At 32.5% G+C, this 7226-nt stretch overlaps 1 non-coding gene across 1 annotated transcript; it reads right to left on the reverse strand.

Annotated features, from left to right (window-relative positions):
- Positions 1 to 6437: 6437 nt before the first annotated feature.
- LOC141624774 (small nucleolar RNA R71) lies at positions 6438 to 6545 on the reverse strand. Its single transcript, XR_012534578.1, has one exon. It is a non-coding gene; the product is annotated as a small nucleolar RNA R71 (small nucleolar RNA).
- Positions 6546 to 7226: the final 681 nt, after the last annotated feature.

Raw genomic sequence — 7226 nt, forward strand, 5'->3', positions numbered from 1 at the left:
AAACCCAAAACTAGATTGAGTACACAATGACTCTATCTCTCGACATTATTTGATGCCAGTCGCCATATTCTAATCATCCTATGTATCGCATACAATGATGAAAACCACCATCGGTTTCTAATATTGCCAAAATGGTACTAGCAAAACTTATGTCAATCAAATAAATAAAGAACTAAGTCTTATTAGATGTCCCACAAATAACTTTCTTATTCTTTAACAACTTGGGGAAGTTTCCTTTCTAGTGTCCAACACTTCCAAAATGGGAACTTTTATCGTTCGAAATTGATAGGTTTAATAAAGTTATTCCCAATAACTTTACTTTTGCCTTTATCTTGTCAATTCCTTTCCAATCTTTACTTCCTGAACCTCGTCCTTTCTTAACGATTAAGAGAATGCTCCCACTCATTTCAATGAATCTTTGCTTAGAGAAGCAAAAATTCAATTTCATGAAGACTACTCTTCAATTTATTCGTTTAGTCTTAAAACTTTCATTGCAGTGGTTGCGTTATTTTGGTCAATTACGATTTCTTACAAATCTAATTACAAAAACAATTTAACGTTTCAAATTACTTAATTCAATTAAGTATATGAATAACTATCCATTGTAATTAGACATGTTAGTCAATAATCAAAAGCCTTTTTGATAATGAATAACTTCTATCTACACTTTTCACAAATTAAAAAGATCTTTAACAATGGTTCATGTGAGGTTTTAGAAGAAAATTCATATTTGTCTTTAGTTACGATGTTTTAATGGAGATTTGAATCAAAAATCGAAATGATATCGTATATGAATTGTGGTAAAGAAATAGAACAATATGATAACGAAATAGCGGAAAACTTAACATTTATCGTTTTATTAATACTTGTAAATAACAAGTAAAGCATTTACATAGTGACCTCTACCCAACTATGATAAATGATTCCAAGATCCAAATTCATATTAACTTGGGCATCGGTAAAGCCGAATACAGCCCTCATCAATAAAACTCGGTGGATTAACTCTTTAATCGATTCTACTTTTAGAACTCTTGGTCGATAAAATTACATTAATATTTATCTTTAGCCCGAAACACATCCCGCAACCGTCGAGAATACTTTCGTTGAGTTCAACCAAAATTTCGAATAAATGTGTCCATGATCCAAGTTTACATCAACTTTGGCATCAGTAAAGCCGAATACAAACCTTATCTTTATAAATTCGGTGGGTAGACATTTATCACCCACTTCCCCTACGTAACAAGGTTTGTACCCTGGTAGGGCCGAGTGCACTCCCTCTTGAAATAGGTTTTCATGGATTCTACTTTTTGGTAATGCTAAGTCTCAATTGTTTATTTTAGCGAGAGGTCATGTCAATTTATTATCTATCACGTTTTAAGTGAACTAAAGCGGTGAACTACGATAATTGTAATTGACACGGTCGATAAACTCGACTTAAAATGCATGTTTAGTTATGGCGATTTAGCGATGCATGCAACATATAAATAAAATGCAAACATAAAAATAAAATCCTATTATGGCCTTCCTAAAATAGTAAATCTAATAAACTATTATAAATTCGGAAACCAACTCATTTGGTCCCTTGATCTTCAGTTTTGGCACGCATTGCAAGGCAACACTTTCTTTGATGGATTGCCTTCTCGAGTGGCACCGTCTTCAAGGAACTCCGGAATAATTAAAATTACAAAATGAATTACATAATTTCCTATTAAACATTTGTAATAAAAATAAAAATAAATCTATTAAATTACAAAACGGTGATACGAGATCACAATAATTACAACCGAATCGATATTCTCATATATTTCGGGTAATACCGATTAAAACTAAGGCCATATTAAGTAAAATTATATAATTAAAAAAATTACATAAAATTAAAATATGACAATCATAAATAAAATGCAGCATTATAATATGTATGAACATGCTCAATTTTATGCTAAATCGCCTTTTAAGAGCCAATATCGTATATTAATCGGTTTTCACGGATTTGCGTGATTTAACTTATTAAAATCACAAAAATTACATAAATTCATATTTATGTACAAGTTAATTAACCTAACCAACTTAGAACTCAAAAATTAGTCTCCACTAACATTTTGACAATAATTAAACTTGATTTCTTAATATTGTTCATAAATGGACCCAAAAATACAAAATTCATGTTATCAACTTCAAATTAAATCATAAAAATTTCAAATAATTACAAAATTTGAAATTTAAACTCATGAACATTCTGGAAAAATACCATGACACTCCTAATGTTCAAAATTTAGGTTAAAAATTTCGAAAATTTATCGAGAAAAACAATGTTGCGGTTTATCGGTTTTAACAATTATGACCATAATAATATGAGAAAAATTTTATTCATCAACTTTTAACTTTTAGATCTGAAATATAAGATAAAATGCAACATGTGAAGTTTTTCCTTTAGGAATGAAGTATGTTTTAGCATTATTACTAATTATAGTCACTATTTATGTGATTTTTCACTAAAAATTCATAAATCATGCATAAAGACTTCATTATAGCCATATATTTTACACACATCTTATAAAACTGCATGTGACAACGTACTAAATATCCATGACCAGATTAGAAATATATCTCATATTAACCTATTTACCCATTTAAATACGATTTTAACTTGAAAAATCCATATTTCGAGCAAAACAACTCATTTTATCATGAAAATTTACAGGCCATCAGTAGATAATATATGTGAAAACATATCCAAAAACCACTGAAAAAATTCGAAGTTTACCTTATTTTCGTCCAAATATGACATTTTTATCATAAAAATCACATTTTAATGCCAATATTATATAAAATGAACAATAGAATCCATAAATAAACCAAAATGTCCTAAAAATCACTTAGGACCAGAAAATTTTAACATGCAAAGTTATTTCGTGATTTATCTTCATAAATCCTAAATTTCAAGTTTTATTCGTTAATCGTATTATCTCGGAAAAACGATCCCGATCTTGCATGCATCAACCATAATGCTCTGATACAACTTGTTGGAAATCATATTTTACATATCACATATTTTAGTTTAAATTTTTAGTCATAAAAACTTAAGGATCTTATGCATGCAAACTTAATAAAAGGAGATGAGGAAAAACGATTTCTCACCATATAATTTTCGGCCATTTTGGGCACAAGTGAAGTCTCCTACCTCACTTGTTCATGAGCTATCCATATGTTAGGATGGTCCTCCAAAGATTTCAAGTATAGAAGCCACTCCTCTTGATTGCACCCAAGATTATCCCATATCTCTACTAAATAATATGTGCTAGATATTTGTTAGTAGTTTACCTTAAAATTGATTACTAATACTCATATATTACACTAATAATATTAGTAATCTTTTATGAACAATTTGAATCAAAAATCTCATGTTTTGATGAAGAAAAAGATGAATATATGAGAGAGAAAACTTTGCATGTCTTTTTAATGGACAAGCATAAAAGAATAAGTAGAGGAAAAATAATCCTCTTGAATGGAGGAGGGTACACGGTTGGAGCCTCACCAAATGCCAAGGATGGCATATTTCTTTATGCTTTTTCTCTTCACAAGGTAATAGGTTGTGTAAGAGATGTAAGAGTAGGTGTGTAAGCTACATGGTGTAGGCATGAATATAATATTCTATCACATAAAATAATTCACCCATAATCCACCATAACTCCCTCTATTTCGGTCCATGTATGTAAAATGGACTACCATTTTATTTTGTCAATTTGTCATTTGTCACACAATATGTAACATGTAGTATGTTACATGTTATTAATTAATTAAATGCATATTTATCACATAAATATCATTTTATAAATTAATTAAATTACTTTCAACAAATTGACTAGTGATACTTGATCACATAAATAAAATGGGTCATTTAATTATAATTCACAACATCTTGTAATTATAATCAACCATTCATTCTTATCTTTATTGTTTCTCAAACAATAAACAATTTTAGTAATAAAGGATTTCAATTACTAAAATAAATCTTATTTAATCCCATTACAATAAGATTTCAATATTCTCTCTCACAAATTGAATTGTTTAATTTTAAGGAATTGATTAACTTGTATCGTCATACAATTAATCAATTTTACAGATTAGGGCATCATCCTTTAGGTGTGACCTTAAGGGATCAACTGACCACCACCGTCCCACGACAGTAACGTCAAACTCTAGCAAGCCAATCGTTACCGATTAATGTTGATCAGTTGATTATAAAATGATTCATCCCTTACGTATTCTTAAAAATGAGATTTAAACATGTGATCATCATGATCGACAATTGTGATCGCATTATTGTCGGGGACACTCCAACAGAGGCCTTATGATCCGAGCGTCCCGACCCACATTCCGCTCGGATTCTGCTCCAGAACCAACCGTCTCTCAGCCAAGACGCTCGGGATGAGCGTATTATTTGAAGACCACCAAAACGGAGTTGAGCATCTCCTTGGAGAGGAGCATTTCCTCAACTTTTCTTAAGGATCTTAATAGTCATTTAAGCCCTTAGTAACCATAATCCTTGTACCTAATCTCTAGTATAAATACCCCATTATACTACCTAAATTATCATGTCATCTTAATAGGATCTTAATCAAGTCCTAATACTCTCTTAATCTTGTAAGTAATTCTTAATTTAGCTTTAATACGAATCTCATTTCTTAATCATTCCTTAATTTCTCTATTGTTCATCATTTATTTTGGATAATTAGAAGATTATTTGGGTTTATTTAGAGGATTGACAACCTTCCATCAATCATCAAGTACTTCTATTATTCTTTGCTTTATTATTGGGAATCATCTTTATAGGTATAATTCTCTCTTAATCCTTTTTAATTATTGTTAATCATCTTCATTTATTCATCATGTTTTGCCTTGCTAGTATGATTGACAACCTTGTTAGCATGTTAAACTTGATAATGAGCGAGTAGTTTCCTTAACTAAGGTTAATGGGGAATTAGGGGAAACCAACATGGGGATTGATTCATGCTTAATCTAATATGTTTTCATAATTAATTTGCTTGCTTGGGCTTGTTCCCGCTTCATTTTAACCAAAAAAAATAATTAATTTGCTTGCTTGTTTTGATTTCAACTTATGCACATGTTATGTTTGATGAAATGCGAGCCTATGAATCCTTGAATTTTTTACCCATCACGTACCTTTTCAATGAGACTCGTAAGACATAAACCAACTCGAGTGTCATTAGACCATGCATATAGTTGGATAGGGAGGATTAAGTCGACTTGTAGGTGTTGTACAATCTAATCGATTCGGCTTTGGGACTCAAACCTTCCTACGGATTGTAAGATATACAATAACTCGATCCCATCACAACAATAATTGCTTGCATCTAGTAGAGAATATGTTTGTATGATCAAATCCCAAGAATCTCCTATGAACCCATGACACCATAGTACTTTTAATCAATTGTCTACATCTCATTTTAATCATCTTCATTACTTTCATTATTTTGTTTGCTTTGTTATTTAGTTTAGTTGAACTCCTACCTCAACCCAAATTGTGACACCCTTAGACACAACCACCTGCAATCGAAAATCCTACATCAATACCCGTCCCTTGGGATCCGACCTTTACTTACCTCTTTACTAAAAGTAGAGTAGTTTGTGAAGTTATAAATATTGTTTTGGTCTAGGTAACTCTTAACGACAAGTAACCGAAATCCGTACACCGACCAAAAATGGCGCCGTTGCCGGGGACGGTGTTAACTTGATTTGATTTTCTTTGATTGTTTTTAGTTGGGTCTTTCTTTACCTTGGGGAAGTCAAACTCCTCAAGGTTTGTTCTAATTGTTTTCAAGTTGTTTGATATTTTGCATGTCTAGGAGATCACAAGGTAACTTGTTACCCATTGATCTTGAAATTGAAAGAACTTTGACCAACAATAGAAGACTTGGTAGAAATACTTTGAGAGTTATTGGTGAGATTGTGGACATTCAACTAAATACTATTGAGTTCATCAACCCTTTTGCAAGAGAAGGTGAGGATAACCCAACACATAACCAACCACAAAATCCAACCACAATACTTAAATTTTCATCACATTCCGTACCAACCGTGGAGAACCTACCAAATGGTACTCCCACACCACAACATTTGACCGGTAATTTCATAGCAAAATCCGCATTTATACAATTAGTTAAGAGAAGTCAATTTGGGGGGATGCCTAGTGAAGACCCTCATTCTCATATGGAGACTTTTTGTGACTATTGTGATGGGATTTCTCAAACCGGAGTTACTCAAGACCAAATTCGATGAGTCTTATTTCCTTTTTCTTTGATTGGTGCGCGAAACAATGGTTAAAGAACCTTGATAAGGCTACTCTTGGTATTGACTCTTGGAAGAATTTGGCACTTTCTTTCTACAAGAAATTCTATCCTCCAGAAAAGACTAACATGTTGAGATCCCAAATCACCGGGTTCAAAAAAAGGGATGAGGAATCTTTGTATGAAGCATGGGAGAGATTCAAGGATACTTGTCGATCTTGCCCACATCATGCACTTAGCGAGTGGTTCCTTGTAAAACAATTTTGGAATGGTCTGTATGAAGACTCCGGAAACATTCTCATTATGGGATCAAATGGTATGTTTACCGAAGTTGATGATAATCAAACATGGAACAAGATTGAGGAAATGGCGGTCCATAACTCACAATATAGTAGACCTCGGAAGGCTACTAGAGGAGGAAAGCATGAAATGGACTTTATTACTCAATTGAGTACTCAACTTAGTGCTCATATTGATACCATTAATTTGAAGTTTGAAAAGGCTATAGCTAAGCTTGAAGAAGCCTCCAAATCGCCTAAGCAACATGTTAATGCCATGGTGGCATCTTCATCAATTCCAAGTGGAGTATGTGAGAGTTGTGGAACTTTGGGACATGACCAAAGTGAATGTAGGGGAACAAGTGAACAATTGAATGCTTTCCAAGCATAGAAGAGTGGTACCCCTTATTCCAACTATTACAATGAAAACACCAAATTCCATCTCAACCTCTCATACAAAAGCCAAAATGTTCAAAACCCTCAAACAACATACACTCCACCTCCAATGAGAAACCAAGCTCAAAGACCCTTTTACAATCAAAACCAAAGTTATCAAAACCAAACTCCATATAATCAAACAAATGACCAAGGTTTTGATGTTAAAAAAGCGGTCCTCCAAATGCAAAAGAACCAACAGGAA

The sequence above is a fragment of the Silene latifolia genome, chromosome X (assembly GCF_048544455.1).
Source record: "Silene latifolia isolate original U9 population chromosome X, ASM4854445v1, whole genome shotgun sequence".
Lineage (NCBI taxonomy): Eukaryota > Viridiplantae > Streptophyta > Magnoliopsida > Caryophyllales > Caryophyllaceae > Silene > Silene latifolia.